Source organism: Zeugodacus cucurbitae, chromosome 4 (genome assembly GCF_028554725.1).
Source record: "Zeugodacus cucurbitae isolate PBARC_wt_2022May chromosome 4, idZeuCucr1.2, whole genome shotgun sequence".
Lineage (NCBI taxonomy): Eukaryota > Metazoa > Arthropoda > Insecta > Diptera > Tephritidae > Zeugodacus > Zeugodacus cucurbitae.
The window spans coordinates 60,890,294-60,909,234 of record NC_071669.1 but is presented as its reverse complement, the minus strand read 5'-3'; the positions used below and the strand labels follow the sequence as shown (position 1 = coordinate 60,909,234).

Genomic DNA, 18,941 nt, shown 5'->3' with positions numbered 1-18,941 from the left:
CTGGCATCTTTCATTTTTATGGTAATTACAACAAAAAAGTAAGCAAATGAAATTAGTGCGTTTTTTGCAGAGACTAACATTGAGGAAAATCTGAAAAAAATTATATGAACTTGAGATATATACTAATTTTTAATTTAATATTGGGTCTACAACTTTGCTTCCGCCGCTTTTTTTTGTAAATTTAAGTTTTTTTTTGTATAAAAACGGTTCCAAATTTCGATGAGCCTCAGCCGCACTTTTCTTGGAATTAAAAAAGAAAAACAAAAGTTTCCACAAATGTCAAGAATTCGGCCCAAAAAGTGACATTTTCAGATGAGAATAAGTTTGGGATGCAAACAGATCTCTACAAATATTCTGTTGGGTTAATATTGACACAAATGTCCAAGATCGATATAAAACGATTTAATCGATCAGTGATTGACCCTAGAGGCATCTATTGGAAAACCGGCGGAAGCAAATTTTTACACCTAATAATATATTTCTTGGTACTCTATAACACTGAACAATACCACTTTTAGGTAGGGCTTCAAGTGTATGACATTGATTTACAGAAATGTCAAATGGTCATATTTTTATCTTTTTTGTTTAATGTAAAATTTAAGCCAACAGTCGCTTTCTTTGAGTAACTATCTTGAGATTAAAGTAATATTTTAAAGATTTCATTTTGAAATATAATACAAAAATTTTCAAAATTATAGGTGTCACACCTTCGATAAGAAATTAATAAATAAACAATCCACGCTGCGCCAAAATGTAGGCAACGATCCAAATACATCACGTTCTAGTTACAAATCTTTTTTTATATTTCTATAATTGTTGTGAAATGTAAAAATTTGTTGTTTTAAGTGCTTAATCACTTTATTACAATTTCATTTTCTAATAATTTCGAGTTTAAAAACTCTAAAAATTAAAAAAAGTATATATAATTTGAATGTATGTAGAGATACAAAAGACTTGGCGTGTAAACATATAAGCTTCCATTGTTGATTCCATTTTGTATACGCCAGATTACTTGAATTAAATACTAATTGTACGCTCATTAAGACATTTTTCATGCATGCAGAGATATGTATACCCCTCGTCTAATGTACATATATAAACATAATTCTCTTTTATATAGCAATTTAGCTAACTCAATTTGTATATAAAACCAAAAACCTTGACCAAATTCATTGTCATAGTGAAGGTAATGGCATTTTACGCTCATAAAGCGAAGTAAATAGAGAAAAACTATTTAATTATTTATCTGTATTGCTGTAAGAATCGCAGTATGTGTATTAGGTTACGTTTATAGTGACGGCAAGACCAAAGAATTTTATATTTAACAAAGAAAAATTTTGAGTTTTTATAAAACATTTTAGTAATTTGATATGTGTAAATACTTGCAGTTTCTATTGTATAAAATAGAAGCTTGAGTTAGTCGCTTTTTTGAGTTAATGCACTAGTCCTAAGTCTATTCAATGTCGTTGCATAATGCCACGGATCATAGCCATTTTTCTTACCACGGCCTAGGTAATTTTGATGCAAAGTTCAGTTATGGTGGATCTCCAGCACTCACAAGATATCCAAAACAATCTCATTTTATATTTTTTTTTAAATTTGATACGATTTTCCACTGGTACGAGAATAAAAAATAAATAACAATTTAAATATTTCCTTCGTCTCATATATATAATATTTAATTCTCATTCGGTTTATTAAATTGAATTACGGCAAAAATATGAGTTTCTAATCTCTGCAATAATTGTTCCTGCTAAATCGATTTGTCTCAGTAATTTTCTCTACAAACACACATTATTTATCCACTTTTTACTTTTTCTTTTTTTTTTACCAATTATCATACAAACACACATTATATTATATTCTTGACACACCTACAAAAGGTTGCACAATTGCGCGTGACTTCAAAGTGTCAGCATTCTAGAGCAAAATGTATTTATTTATGGCAGACACATGCTTAGTGGAAATAAAATAAAATAAAAAATAGAAAAAATTAGCTTCTGCAACTTTTCCACAGTTGCCCCGTTGCTCTGTAGCACCCTTAGTATACACATTTTTCAAATATTTGTTTTTGTTTAATAAATTCATGCTATTAATTATGTATTCTTATAGCCATTTTTAAAGCAATAAATGTCTGAAAGTTAAATAAAATTACGAAGCTTTCTGCGGGAGCATCTAAGATATAGAAGAAGAATTGCTAAAAATTTATGTGTTGTCCTCGTTATGAGTCACTGACGTTGTGGAATCTGCAGGTGATTCCATTAATTTTGTATATTTATACATATTATATTGCTTTTCGGGGGATTGAGTAAAAGAAATTTATAAATAAATTAATAATAAAGCATGTCCATGTCTTGGGGTTTTTATTTTGTGGGACGTTGAAGAAGAAAAAATATTTAAATATATATAATCATCTGGAATATATTCTACTCGCAATGGATACTCGCAATAAGGGTTTTATGATTCAAATTTTAAAGTAAAGTATTACGTGTAAATTTCTGTGTTAAAAATGAGTATGTTGTAAGGCTGTTTCCCAAAGGGAAACACACGTAGACTAAAAATGAGTAACGTCAGTTACATATATTAGATTACATATATTAGATTTTCAGTGAATTTCTTCAATGATTTCGATTAAGTTTAGTATCTTTTATGAACAAGACTAGATTTTCGTAATCAATTCTAGATCTTAATGATTTTTTGTGCAGTAAAATCTCTTTGAACCGCCTAATGTCTGTGGTTGGTCTCTATTTCAATGTAATCTTTATTTTTTTCTTTGATTTTGCAATATCTCAAAATGTTATTGTTTTCGCGGGTGTATGTCTTCAATAAAGATCATAAATGAGCATAATTGTAACAACGTTTTGAAAATTAGTATTTTCATGCCAATCAGAAACATTGCACAGATTTAGGGAGCTTTGTGTCTCATTTTAAAATAAAAAATATATATAATTACTATAAAAAATCATAACTAATATAACTTCTGCCAGCTAATCTTCTCTTAATATATATAATCTCATCCGTATTGAAATTAATAATTTTTCCATTTTTAAAAGCTAAAGTTAATGCTATTTTCTGTTACTCATTCAGCATATGATTGCTAAAATTTAGATATTTTAATGGAACGCATGGGTTTTGTCGTGTAAAAAAAGGCCTATTGTCAATATTTATTTTATGTAAAAAATTATTTATTTAATTCAAACTTTTTTCTGTCTTATAGATACATATTTAAAGAATAATTTCTGAAATTTTCAAAAAAAAAAAATTAACACCCGTCCATTGTGACGTCATTTCCGGTGACCCCTCGGAAAAAAGGTGCGACCGCGTTGTCAGCATAACTCCTGACGGGATCATTTTAAATGAAAGACAAGTGTGATAAGTGTTTTAGTTAAGACCATAAACTTGTGCTTGAACGAAGGAAAGATAAAAAAGTAAAAATTGGAATGTCTGCCAAAATTATTATTTCAAAAAAATAAAAATTTCGGTCAAATTTGTTTGAAATTTTTTTTTAAATAACTAGCTGTAATTGAAAAAAAAAGAATCCTTCGTCCAAACACGAGTAAATTGTATCTCGAACACCTGTGCACAATTTCATCAAGATCAGTTGAGTAGTTTTCGAGAACATCAAGACAATCGTCCTTGAAAACACAGTTCCCACACATTAATACCTGACTTGGAGCGCACACCATGCAAAGGCTGTATCTCCGAAACTATCATTCGGATCGACTAGAAAATTTAGGATAATATTCTTGAGATGTAGAAATTAATAAGACAAAAACAAAAAAAAAAATATGTTTCGAACCCACGAAACCAATGTAACCCCTCATCTTAAATCATCATTTTTTAACTGTCTTTGATTTGACAAAACTTGTAGAGTTATGAAACGAACAAACAACCGGTGTAAATCAAAGGAGACTGTCATATAAAAAGAGAGAAAGAAGAGTAAGCGATTATAGTACGTGCTCTCTTGTATTGCATTCAACTGAATAACTTTGTTGTTGCTTTCTTATACCAAAGTTTTGATAAGAGAGGACGACATAGCCAACAGAGAAGCGGCGAATCGAAGACGGTGGCGGATAAAAAATGAGCCTTTGTTATCTATTATAAAGTTCCTTAGTTAGCGGATCTATATTAAGTGTTTATGGATCACTTTGATAAAATTTATTAAGATGTTTATTTATTATAAATTTTTTACAATAACAAGATGATACCATGCACATTAAATTAAACAGAGATTTATTAAATGTGGAAAAAATACTATATAATTAAATACCACTGTTGCACTTGCTACAAATTAACAACATCCTTCCAAGTCATACTTATTATTACGATTACTTTGTAAATGAAAAGCAGTGAGCTTCATACATCTTGTTGCGTTTTTTCTAATAGCGAGTATAATATAGCCACTTTACAGAGTTTAAATACACAAAGCATTTCAGATTATTTTCAATTATTATATAAATGCATCCGCTACTAAATGAACTAAAATGCAGCGCTCACATACCTGAATATCTAAATATATACGTATATGTATGTCTGTTTGTATTTATTTCCGAAGCTTAATGACATTTGGCATTGACCGCCACCATGTGCTACGGCGCATGCGTAAACTGCGCACACACAGAGCAAACGGAAATAATTAGTGTAGAACTTCCGCTTTTGAAAATTAAATATGCAACTAGCATACAAACAAGCATACTAACATTCATACGAGTATATGCATGCCTATATTTAAATAAAAGCATATGCAATAGTTGAAACTTGCTTGCACTCGTGCTGCAGTGAGTTAATTTTACTCGACTACAATAATTATGGAAAATGCACGACTACTTACATAATTAAGTATGCAGTTTTGTACATATTTACTTATATGTAAATGTGTATCAAGGTGTGTAGTGTAGCTAGATATGGCAACCTCTGTTATGTCACAAACGTTGCTCCGGTAAACGGGCGACAATGACACCGGTAATTGTTTTTCTTCTTCTTGTATTATTCATTTCATATTATTGTCATGGAAAGCACGTAATTATAAAATAGTTTATATGCAAACTAGTTGTATAACACAAAATATGGTCTAATGTTACCAAACCAAGGCATTTTATGCCAGTTGAATGCACCTCTACTTCGTATAAGTACATATATTTATATCACTCTATAACAATTTCTGTTTTATTTTCTGAAATTATAGTAAATTTCTCTGGTTGGAAAAATGATTTCTAAAATTTTTCAGAGTTGGATATATTTTGAGTCTTTCGAATACGAGAAATTTCCTTTAAGTTAATGTTCATTTAAATTGTCATAAAAAATATCCAGTAGAGTGCGCTGTTGTCAAATAACGTTAGTTTTTGGCATTTAAGTGTATATTATAAGGAATGTCGTCCCGATTAGAAACCAACCAATACAATTTCGTGAGATTTTAATTATGAACAGTTTCTTCTAAATTACATTAGTTAAACGGCGGAGGTGAAGAGTTGCAACAATTACTTCACCAGCCTGCCTTACTAATTGTCTGTCTTTAGAAACAATAACAACAAAAATTAAATGTGAAAAGTATTCAATATCCAAAATTACTCACGTATATGATCTCACTAAATTTGTAGCTAGATATTTTTATACTCTCGCAACCTGTTGCACAGAGTATCATAGTTTTGTTCACATAACGGTTGTTTGTGTCACCAAGAAATATAAGAGTTAGATATGGGGTTATATATACATAAATGATCAGGATGACGAGTAGATTTGAAATCCGGATGTCTGTCCGTCCGTCTGTCCGTCTGTCCGTCTGTCCGTGCAAGCGATAACTTGAGTAAAAATTAAGATATCTTAATGAAACTTGGAACACATGTTCCTTGGCACCCTGAGGAGGTTGCTTTCGAAAATGGGCAAAATCGGTCCACTGCCACGCCCACAAAATGGAGGAAACCGAAAACCTATACAGTGTCATAACTAAGCCATAAATAAAGTTATGAAAATGAAATTTGGAACATAGGATCCCATTAGGGAGGGGCACATTTGGATGTAATTTTTTTGGAAAAGTGGGCGTGACCCCGCCCCCAAATAGGTTTTTTGTATATAACTCGCAAACCAATAAAGCTATATAAGCCAAACTTTCTGCAGTCGTTTCTTTTAGCCATTTCCTTATACAGTCCAAAAATGAAAGAAATCGGATAATAACCACGCCCACCTCCCATACAAAGGTTAGGTTGAAAATTACTAAAAGTGGGTTAACTCCCTAACGAAAAACGTCAGAAACACCAAATTTTACATAAGAAAAGGCAGAAGAAAGCTGCACTGAGATTTTTTTACAAAATGGAAAATGGGCGTGGCGTCGCCCACTTATGGGTCAAAAACCATATCTCAAGAACTATTCGACCGATTTCAATGAAATTCGGTACATAACACTTTCTTGACACCCTGATGACACGGGTGGAATATGGGCGAAATCGGTTCACAACTACGTCTACTTCCCATATAACCCAATTTTGAATTCCATCTGATTCGTTCACTTTATAATGTATTCATAAGGAACCAATGAAGCTAGCGGAATAAAACTTTACACAAATACTGTATTTGAGCTGTGACATCACTTGTGGAAAAATTGTCAAAATCGAACCATGACTTTTCAAGGCCCCTGATATCAAACATGAAGAACTCAGTGCCTAAGGTTAATTTTACACCGAAAATATAGGTAAATCCCTCAGATATTTTAATGTAATTCATTCCCTCTGAATTTTTTTCTTATAACAGTTTCTCTCTGTACCTGAAATGGTAAAAATTGGGTCATAACTTCCCCCAGATCCCATATACCTAATTATAAGTAATATTAAATTAAGTGAGCGTATAGTCTTCGATACGTTGTATCTTGGTGGTGAAAACGAGTGAAATCGGTTTAGGAATTACCTCAGTCCCCATATACTATTTATGATGATTTTCGTTATTCTATTGAACTTTATGCCGAATATATGGGTCGAATTGTGTTGTCTTTATAAAATTACATCAATAAATTGCGAGAGTATAAAATGTTCGCTTACACCCGAACTTAGCCCTTCCTTACTTGTTAAGAATGAATTTGCTGATCAGCCATGATGACGAATATTCAAATTCTACAACGCGAACACTGATTTTTCCAAAGAATTGAGTTGATTCACCAAGTCAAGTGGTGTACAAGAGTACAAACTTTTTGTAAATATTTGCAAAATTCGATTTCTATTATTCTTTTCATAAGAGATCAACGATATTATTGTTGAGATAATCAGATATATAACTTCATAAGGGAATTTATAGTAGTTCGAGGTCTGATCTTGCTGTTAGATTGGAACCTGATTATTGTAATGATATATTTCATACACTTGGAACGACCAATTTAAACAAATTTGTTCAGAAACCATAGATGGAGATTCCCCAAAGCTCATGTTTCACAATTAGATGACACTAAAAAAAATCTCAGAACTAATGACAGTTTTCTGTCATATCTTTTTATGTCTAGCCAATATTAACTCTCTTAGAGGGAGAGTCCTTCAGCTTGATTAATAATATAGATCTGACCAAAAAATATAATTTTTACTTAATTATCTCCTCATTAACATTATTTATGTTCCAAAAAGAATCACCCAGCTTACCTGTATACAACTCTGTTTAAAAATTAATTCATACTTGAGTTAATGTTTTCTGTATATTACGAAAACAAGTTGCTAATTGCATAATTTAAAATAAAAAAGTACAAATAAATAAATATACTACAAAAACCAATGTTTATCCAAAACTTGAACTGCTTCCAAGAAAAAAATCAGTAAAAATCACCCCACAGTAGGTGAATAAACAAATTTTGCGGCAACCTCAACCTGATTAAACCAGTGAATAAATGATGAACATAAAAACTAAAAATAAACACACACAAATATTGCCAACGGCATAATTAAAACAAATTTAAAAGACGTCATTAAAATTATACTGCACAGCAAATAAAAAAAATTATTGAATTAAAGATGCTGACGAAATGAATGCAACACCGATGACGGATCAATAAACTCAATATTAATGACTAACAAATACAGCAAATAAACACATTCCCATACAAATGTAAATGCAAATGAAATGCATTTGAATGAAACTGAAAACGATAATTAACTCAAAACACGAATAAAACGACGACAATGAATATGAAGAGAAGGGGGGTCTATATTGAATATCACACAACTTTATTGTAAGGGCAATCAATTCAGGTCGATCGCCAAGAGGGCAATAGCTGTTTAACTGACAAATCGCTGGCCGTCAACGAACGCTTAGTGATCGGTGGTATGATCCACAAATATACACACAGTAATCAAACTTTTGTTGTTGTGCTGTAATTATGTTGGTAATTAACAAGTTCAATTTTATTCAAATTTATTAATGAAGAAATGTTAAAAATGAGGAATCAAAATCTGAAAGTTATGAGAAAACTTTTTTTTTTGCTTTTTTCGTTGGTTTAAAACATGTTTTTTTTTTTGGTTTATTTATTATTTAAAGAAATTTTTTATTTTATTTTAAATTTTTCAATTTTAAGTTTTCCATTATTTTTTATATTTCTTTTTGAGAATTTTCCAAAAAATTGTTTTTCAAAATTTTAAATTTTTTTTAAATTTTAATTTTTTCAAAATTTTAAATTTTTTTCAAAATTTTAATTTATTTCAAAATTTTCAATTTTATTTAAATTTTCAATTTGTTTTCAAAATTTTCATTTTCATTTTTTTTTAATTTTCAATTTTTTTTTTCAAAATTTTCATTTTTTTAATTTTCAATTTTTTTTCAAAATTTTCAATTTCAAAATTTTTTTCTTTATATAAATTTTGAGTTAAAATTTTTTAATGTTGAAAATAATAAAATTCCAATATTAATTAATTTTGTTGTTGCTTTTTAATGCAATCATTTTTTTTCCTTTTTTTAATGTTTTTAAATATTTTTTTACACCACAACAAGTGCAAACGACTCCATCTCTGATCACCGCCACTCGATCGTTACAATTACAAAACTGAAAGCAAAACGTTTTGGCAATTTAAAATCAATTAACCTTTTTTCTATGGCCAACACATGGGCTGCCGCTGCCTTTCTTTAGGCGGTAACGGCATAAAAAGAAAATAAATGCGAAAATTAAAAATTAAAATTGAAAAAATATTTGCGGCAGTCTTATAACTATCGCCGCCAAATGAAAATTACGTGCAAATTAACTGAAAAACAGTTAATAGATACTTGTCTATATATGTATATGCCTGTCTATATGAAACCATTTATAGTTGTCATCTTGTTTGCCTTTTATTGTTTGCTTCGTTGCGCTGGTCCCAAGTGAAAGTGCCACATCCGCGAAACGTAAAACGCCAAATACTTACTGACTGGCCACCGCAAACCGGTAGTTATGAACTGATACTGATACTCATTCATACATACTTATCTCTCGGCAACGCTGAGTGCTGGCAAGCGCGTCAAATATCACACATGAAAACAAGTGTTGAGCGCTGGAAGCATTTGTGCGCTTGAGTCAAAACTGGTGGTTTAGTTGGCAGCGAGGCGTGCTTTCGCAAATATTTGGGTTTATCATAAACTAAATAGTTTTTTTTTTATATGTGGAATTTTATTTATGTAAAATAAATTTCAGTTATGTATGGAAAATAATTATATTTAAAAAAATATTTGGCAGCCTATGTTTTTTATAAAAAAATGCTTATATAAACGTAGCAGAAATATATTTGCTATGAAGAATTCGTTAATGAAATGGTAATTATTTTGCTTTAACTAGTTGTCAACACTTTTCATATATTTTTAGATATATTTTCCTCAGTCGTTTTTTTATTGATATATCTCCCTTCCACTTTCTTGCTCTTTATTCAATGTTTTATAAAAAGTGTTACAGTGATCGGATTTAGTTCAAATATGCGCTGTTTCGTTCGATAATCTGTTTCCATCTAGACGGTAACTTCATAATACCACCTTGTAGAAGCTCCCCTCCTTATTTGCGAAGAACTCGGACAGCTTTTCACAAGCCTCTTTTGAGTTCAACTTTACACCACTAAGGTGTATGTTATGCGGCAAACAGGTGGTAATCACTTGGCGCTATGTCCGAGCTATATGATGTATGCGATGAAACCTCCCATCCGAGCTCCCGTAGCTCCTGACGAGTCATCAACGAAGTGTGTGGTCTTGCGTTGTCCTGGTGGAACACTACACCCATCCTGTTGGCCAATTCTGGAGGCTTCTGGTCAATTGTCTGCTTCAAGCGGTCCAGTTGTTCGCAGTAAATGGTACAATTGAGCGCCTGGCCATATGAGAGCAGCTCATAGTGGATGACTCTCTTCCAATCCCACCAAACACAACGCAAAACCTTCCTGGCCGTCAATCCCGGCTTGGCCACTGTTTGGGACGATTCACCGGCCTTCGACCACAACCGTTTTCGCTTGATATTGTCGTATGTGATCCATTTTTCGTCGCCAGTCACCATCCGCTTCAAAAATGGGTTGAGTTCGTTCCGTTTCAGCAGCATATTGCAAGCGTTTATTCGGTCCAGAAGGTTTTTGGTTTGGTTTAAAAAGGTTTGGTGACTAACTCCTATCTCCTGGGCGATGTCGGTATTCGTCGTCACAGGTCTTCCGGTGGCTAGTCTTCCGGTCCATGGTGTCGTTTACACCCGCTCTGAATAGTCGAAAGCAGTCCTCCGCAGTAGAAAGTGATAGAGTACCATCCCCCAAAACACCATTAATCTCACGGAACGTTTCTCTAGCGGGTTTGCCTTCAACGAAGGAAAACTTTAAAATAGCGCGAATTTCAACGTTAGTGAACTCCATGTTTACACGTCTATAACTGTTGAACGCATTATCCAAACTAATCATGCATAGCGTCGTTTTGTAGGTTATGCCAAGACATTTCAAAGATGTATAGTATTGCGATTACGGTGAAATTCAAAAGACAAAAATACAACCTAATATGTATATATTATTGCAAAATTTTAAAAAAAAATATTATATTAATTTATGTTTTATATAATCAATCTGGCAACCTTAAAGACCTTGTCGGATAGAAGAACAGTATATTATGGATTTTGATTTTGAAAAAAGCTTTTAAGGCGATAAAAAATATATTATGGAACAAATACATGCATTATCCGCACATCAATCAAAATCAGTTCATCATTTAAGCTAACGCCTTTCAAGTGTCTTATATGTATTCTCAAGTGAGCGCAAATATGCTAAAACGTCTTATCTTCTGATAAATATGTACATATCTACATATGTAAAATTCAAATTCTCCATTCTCCAGCCATATTGCAAATCCACTTGTTGCCGCGAATCACTTTCTCATATACTTTTCAAACATACCGAAGCATTTTATGTATGTAAGAGAGCATTTGCAAGTCAAGAGCGAGTTCAAATTGCGGATTTTTACAAAAACAAAGAGAAAATATTCTGAGCAAAATAATTCAATCAAAAAGTCACGTAACTGCCAAGTCCACAGTCAAAACAAAGTCTTTTTAGCTATCATTTAACACATAAACGCAACAAAATGTGGCATATTGCATTGCAAAGCCCTTTTTTGTACTTTTTTTTTTTTGTTTTTGTAATATATTTTGCTTGATTAGCTGTCTGCCATGGCATTTGACTATTGCACACAGACTATAACCTGCTCAGTTCTCCTTTAACTTGCCACCAATGGCTATCCCTCTTGTTGTTGTTTTTTCTGTTTTTGTATTTTTTCTTTACTCAAAATAGTTGAGTGTGTAGCTTGCTGTGCATTTCAATGCTGCCTGTCTTTCTGCATATCCATGCTGTCCATTCCATTTCGACTCCGCTTCGGTGTTCCCTTTGGATTTGCTTGTTGCTTTGTGTTTGTTGTTTGTTGCACGTGCTACGCATGCATAATATTTAGCTGGTGAGGCGTGTAGCATGTTGCATGTTGCACATAGAGTATGTTTTTGTTGCCACTTACGATTACAAACCGCATATAAACATGCTTGCAACATATACAAAAAAATACCTGCTGACTTTGGCACTCACTTGTGCCGCTGCTGCCGGTGGAGAGGTGAATGACATTTGGTGTTTAGATACAAATTGAAAATTAACACCACTTGTTTCTATTTTTACATACGCAAGCGCATACAGACACACAAACGTACACGAAGCTATGGAATATGTAGATATGTAGCTCTAAGCATGTAAACAATTTGATAATCTTGGTATTCATACATACTCTTGAGCTTTTTCTAAACATTGTTGTTGTAATAAATTTTTTTGTTTACAATACTCTTTTTGGGTACATATTGTTGTAGACATACATACAATCTACTGCACGAAAATTATTATTATTGTGTGAATTAAAATAACAAATTTTTTATCAAAAAGTTGCGGTTACGCACAAAATAAAAATATTAAAATTCACTCTAGTAGCTAAATAATATAATAAAAGTGGTCATTTAATATCAATATCAGATATTGTAATCTGTGAGTTGTTTTTATTGTGGCAGAGAACATTCTCGAAATTATTTTGAGGAATGCTGTCCAAACGTTCTTGGTCGGATAAAAATCTAGGACCGCTTCGCTTCCATAGAGCCGTCTGTTGGGGTAACGACTCTACAAGTTTTGAAAAGTTTTATTTTCTCTCTCTCCTTCAAACAAAACTCATTACGATTTTTAAGTAAATTATCCGATGGAGTTCTTCAACGAATAATTTCCCTTATTTTTTTGATGAAGTAACTAATAGTTTCCTGATATCTAAATACTGGGGATCAGGCATAGCAAGAAAATGAGTGCAGTCTTCAAGATTTTAAGATACCCAAGAAAACACAGAGAACTTTTTCCAGTCTTTAAAAAGTAAATCTTAAAATTGAGTTAAAATTTCGTTCTAAAATATGTTCACAAATTGACATCCTCTGACAGACATATTTCTTAGTCTTGAAATGAACAGAATATTTAATATAATTATGGCGCCTTTAATTAGTACTTTCCCAGAACAATTTAAATCTGGTCATCCCTTTGGCAGTCCTAATGAATTGACGTTTGAAATTTTCATTTTAGGAGGGCTGCTATATATATTTCTGGCCTAATAATGAAAATAGGAATATTTATCAACGAAAATGGTTTTATTGTTTTTCAAAATATTCTCCATCAAGATTTATACACTTTTGTATGCGCTCAAACCAATTTTCGAAGCACTTTTTTGAGCCTTTTTTTGAGCGATTTTCAAATTGTGCGGGATCCCACGAGAACAAACCTTTTTTACGGCCAGGTGTTCATGCAATATCGAATGTATGCTGGTGGGAGAAATGCATAGGCATGCCTCTATCTGAAGGTATGTTACATGACGGTCTTGCATTATCAGCTCACGTACGGCATCGATGTTTTCTGGCACAACGGCTGTTTTTCGACGACCTTCAGGGAATTCGTCTTTGAGCGAGCGTCGGCCACGATTGAATTCGTTGTACCAGTTTTTCACAGTGCTATAGGAAAGGCCAGAAATATATCGTATGTTCCTTCTTGTTCCTTTCCCCTTCTTTTGCCAATATTCCTTTATAGATATCTAATATCAGTAAATTCAGCAATAGGTTTGTTTCAGGGTCATCTATCTGTTACTTCTAATATTCTTTCAAGGACGAACAATATTGCGGAATTATAATTGATAAAAATTGTGTAAATTTACCATACATACCGAACGAGCAAACAAATAAATAATAATTCTTTTTTTTTTAATATTGACAAATATGTTTATTATTTTCTTATTCTGATCTTCCTTAAATTTATAATGAAATTTCATTTCCATATAAAATTATCACAAATTCTCAAAATTATCATTTTTTGGCCAATCAAATGGCATACTCAACAATTTCTTTATTTTAAACTCTCTCACTCATCTCATTGTTAAGCTCTCGTGCCTTAAATCGCCAATAAAACAAAACGAAAGCGATAACTGTAAATTAATTAGCCTCAAAGCGAAAGAGAAGCACTGACCTTTTGACTTAGTTAACAAATGAACTTAGGCCAAAACGAACGCCACTTAAACACTTTAAAACCAAAGCGTGGCTCAGTACTGCGTCAGCTGGCGCTCTGCTGCGTCTTTAGCGGCTTTCGGCTTGTGTTGTTGTACTGCGAATATCGATTACAGAATACCCAAAAGTGTGTCACCAGACAAAGCGACAAAAGCAAATGCAAATAATAGACAATGATGTATAATGAAGAAAATGAAATTAATACTTAACTGAAGAAACGGCAGAGAAGGTCGTTGAGGAATGCGCAAAGGTGAGAGATATTAAAACACCTTACCATCATTAGGTGGCTTTGTTTTGATTTTTAATTGTTTACAGGTGTGCTTGAGTTGATAGAATATTATTTATTTTTCTTTTTTTTTATTTGCGTTTGCTTAAATTTTTGTTTCTGTTTGCTTCTACGGATTTTTCAGAAACAGAATTCGTTAATAATTCTGTTTCTATTTGCTTCTATTTCAGTAACAGAATTAGTTAATGATTCTGTTTCTGTTTTCATTTATTTTATAAGTGGCAGTCGCTTGATTTGTTAAGAGAAATTAGTTATTATGAAGAAAGTTACTACTTCTGAATACTATCCTAAAGCATCCGAAATATAATATGTCTACTGTTTCTCTATTCTGTTACTAAAAGTCTCTGTTTCTGTTCTCATCACTTTACGTTTCTGTTCTTATAATGTTGTATACTAGTTTCTATGAAAATATATTTTGAATGAAAAAAAGGTCGCAAAATTTTCCAATATCAATCGGATCGAAATGGCAACTCTGATTTTGCATTTAATAGTTTCTCTCTTTCTCTCTCCAACTACGTTATTCACCTGTGTGCTCACATTCAAAAAAAAAATGTCAGCACAGTGCATGCCATTAGTATGTGCACACAATATTCCCTGTTTTTATATGTAAATATATATGTACATACACAAATTTTCTATTTAGCAGCAGTTGAAAGGAAATAATTAGTTGCTTGGTAAAAATAGAACATTTTCGGCATGAAAATTCACACAATCACACACTTTTCTACATGAGATCTCTGAAAATGCTGAGGCACTGAGTTATATATGTAACTACATATCTACTCTAAGATAGTATTTTTCTGTATGTATGTATAATATTATTTTGTTTTAATTTCTTCTCTTCAATCAGCTACTTTATTTATTTATTTTTTGGTCTCTTTTTATTTTTCCTGCAACTGTGAGTGTTTTTCCTCTAATTGCTTGTTTAAAGTTCTATTTACATATACAAGTGTACATATGTATATTGTCTTAAATCTTTTTGGTAGCACTTAGGGTGTTAGTTGTGCGAAGAAATATTTGTGAAAATATTAAATTAAAACAAATTGGACACAAGTCATCAATAACAATGTTGACTACAAGGGAATATAATCATTATTTGTGGTCAAATTTTACATGAAATGTTAATTAGTACGAACATGTGATTTACTTTGATCTAAGATGGCGCGCTTTTCTTTAGAGAAATACATTTTGAAATATATTTTCATATTTATTAGTCACACTCTGAACTATAATTTACAAAGTCAGGAAGTTTTTTGTTTAAAGAAATGAGTGGTAATATTTTTTTTGTTTGAATGACATTTTTTTGTTTTAGAATTTGTAACCAAAAGCAAGAGGTCGACTGAGCTCTTCATCCACAGAAAAGCTCACCTTTCCTTAGTCGTAGGAGTTCTTACTGACCATCACGCCACCGGAATCCACGTTTTAAGGTTAAAAATCTTACATTATCTGGTTGTGAAAGCTGCATGGAGGAGGACGAGGTGGAATCTCATCACTGTCTTCTGGAATGTCCCACCTTTGCCAGTTTAAGAAAAATATTTATGGGATCTCACTTTTTCGAACAAGCTCGCGAAATAGCGAATATAGAAGTGAAAAATCTCAGCAGATTTATGGTAGGTTCAGGTCGTTTTGTCGGATCCAGACTTCACAAAGGACTATTTTTGTGAAAGCTTCTTAGGAGCAATAATTTAATAAAGTGGATTGAATAAGTGTCTTTTAATAAGTGTCTTTTATAGACAATGAACTGAATGTTATCAAGTTAACTTCTCTTTGATTAGGGAAATGTTTAATAAACTTTTATATTTTCGAACAAAAATTTACACTTCACTTCGAAATAATATTTAATATAATAAAAACTTCTCGTTTGTTAAAAGGCCTCACTTCGTTGTTTCTTAAGCAATACTGTAACGATGCCCCAGACTCGATATTCGCCAAACATGACTATTTTTGTTTTTTTTTTTTCAAAAATAAAAATTACCGTTATTTTTTGAACCCTCGTATTAGCATATTTAACAGGGCTTAAATAATATTTAGAATCTTTGTGATCGAGATTACTAACTTGTTGATCATCATATCTGGTTGATCTTGTCATCATTAACACAATGATCATGTGAGGTTCCCTTTAATGTGAGGCGCTAATGGGTTCTAAAAATTGCATTTTTACTCACTTGATGACCTCATATTGATATGTACCTTGGTTTAAATCAGATCTCATCGGAGATTACTTAAGTGAATGTATGTATGTATCATCTCTTCAAGCCCTAAAAAATTACCTTTCCTACAGAAGTGGTCTGAACAAATTGAGTAATGCGTGCCAGCCACTCAATAGCTCCTCCAAAATACCTAGTGACCCATTTGCATCAATCGTTTTCGCATTCAAAGTGCCGCCTGGGTGTTAATTGCTCATTGCCTTCATTCGATATATATATACAAGTATACTACAGTCTGTAATTCTTAGCACACATTTGCCATCGCTCCGCTATATGACATAATGACATTTTTGTGCTTCCGCAATTTTCGCAATGCAGCAACAACAGCAACAAAAAATCTGTGTGAACAACTCCTAAACACTTTCATAGTGCAGCTATCATTTGACAAGTTGTGTGAGGACATTTTTGACCTATAAAACATGATTTTTTGCAATCGTTTGCATTTTTCCAATGAAGTGTCACGAACAGTTGCAAGCTGTTAAATGTGCAACATATGTACTTTTTCATACAGACTCCTACTTATGTGTGTACCGTTACACGCGCTTTACGAGCGCCAACACACTGTCATTAATCGTCGGCTGTAATTTCGAGAGCGTCGACGAAATCGGAGCACTTGGAAGTGCTTAAGCATTGAGTAGTGTCTCGGCTTCAGTAGTGGGCAACCGCTACAGCAATGATAATAATAATATTCTAAGCACTGACTAGCTGTCCGACTGCTTGGTAGCCGCTCCCTCCCTCGCTTTCCAACATTTCCGACATTTTGACGCGTCTGTGCGCAGCTAATGCAGTGATGCGATGCATCGTCTCTTAAGTGTCGCCTTGTCCGTGCCCACTCGTTGTGAGTCGCTTTGAAAAAAATAGAGAAAAATATAATAAAAATAAGAAAATTTCTTTAGTTTCTTCTGTTTTTAGCATAGACATTTTTTGTTCTCTTTCTTCGAATCATTTCTCTTTAATTTTTTCTTCTTTTCCGCAAATGAGCAAAGTGTTTATAATTAGCTGCATTTGATTTCGTGTTTTTTTTCTCTGTTTATATTTTCGTACATTTTCTTCCTATATTCTTTAGTCTATTTTTCATTTGATTTGTTATTTTTAACCAAATTTATTTCATTTTTTACATTTGTTGCTCTTCTTAGCTGCGGTTGCATGTTTTCTTATACGAGCGCATAAATTTCTTATTGTTTTTGTATATTTTTTTAAATGTTGTTTTTGTTGTCTGCATTTTTAGTTTTTAGTTTTGTGCGTTCTTTCACATTTTTTAAATTTTTTTTTATTTTTATATATTTTTTTTTAATTTTTTTTTTATTTTTATTTTTTTATATTTTTTTATTTTATTTTTTTTTTGCATTTCTTTTTGAGTGCCTTTGTACTCATTTGTTGCTGTTAACTTAAAAACTAAAAGCCCTTTATGATTTTGTTAATTAAGCCAAATATATAATACCCACTGACATTTTTATGTCTGTCGTTAATCGAAAAATATATTTATGTTTGCCTTTGTTTGTTAAGTGTTGCGTCGCATTTTTCTTCGTCAAAAGGGATTTGTTGCGACAAAGGCGTCAGCACACACAGCCTGTGGTTGTAAACATGTCAATAACGAAAGTAATGTGTTAACAAGTGGAGCAAACGAGGAGGTTTTCAAGTGATAGCAGCGTTGAGTTCTACGGAATCAGGCCTTTGGAATAATTTTTAACAAATTGAGGAGGAGTTTTATATACATAGATAATAAGCTATAAAGAAATCGAATTCCTTGAAATATTCAACCGAAATGTTTCCAAAATTCGAAATGAGACAATCTTGAGAAGACCATATTCTTTAAATTTTGATTATAATACACCGTCTGATTGTTTGTACACAAGTTAGATTGGATAGTCCTGATGTTTTTGATAGAACTGTATAAATAATTCGATCCTTGTGTAGGTATCTCAAGTTTGTGACTAAAGCATTTCAAACATTTACGATAAAATTTAAAGTTTTGATTGTCCTGACTATTAGCATTTCAAAATTGAAGATCCTTTAAATCTAGAACTGCTTTTACTTCCAACTGTTAAAAAATAAATACTACTTTGGTATATTCCTCAACATAAAGGGATCGAAGACAATGATATCTCTGCCAAAGCTTCAAAAAAAGGCATTATTTTCGAAGAATTGAGGATTATTTTTGTAAATCGTATTGCTAATAATATGAGAAGTTCTGCGGTATTGATAGTTCTCGGTTTGATATAAATTCAGGTCCGTTCTGATAACTTATTTACCAATTGTGTGGAAGATCACAAATCGGTCGAGGTTGTTAGAGGCTAATGGTCGTATTACCATACAGCACCAAATGTAATAACAAGTTTCGATGAATTAAAAAAAAAAAATGTTGATAACAAAATCCAATAGCTGAAAGTCCACAAGCTTGCTATAATATGTCCGGTAGGATAAATAAAATATGTGTATAAGTGTA

The 18,941-nt window shown here is 32.2% G+C and overlaps 1 protein-coding gene across 4 annotated transcripts in view; it reads left to right on the top strand.

Moving 5' to 3' along the window:
* The window catches only part of LOC105220753 (supervillin), a 363,739-nt gene that overhangs the window by 62,623 nt on the left and 282,175 nt on the right, over positions 1-18,941 (top strand). The window lies entirely within an intron of this gene.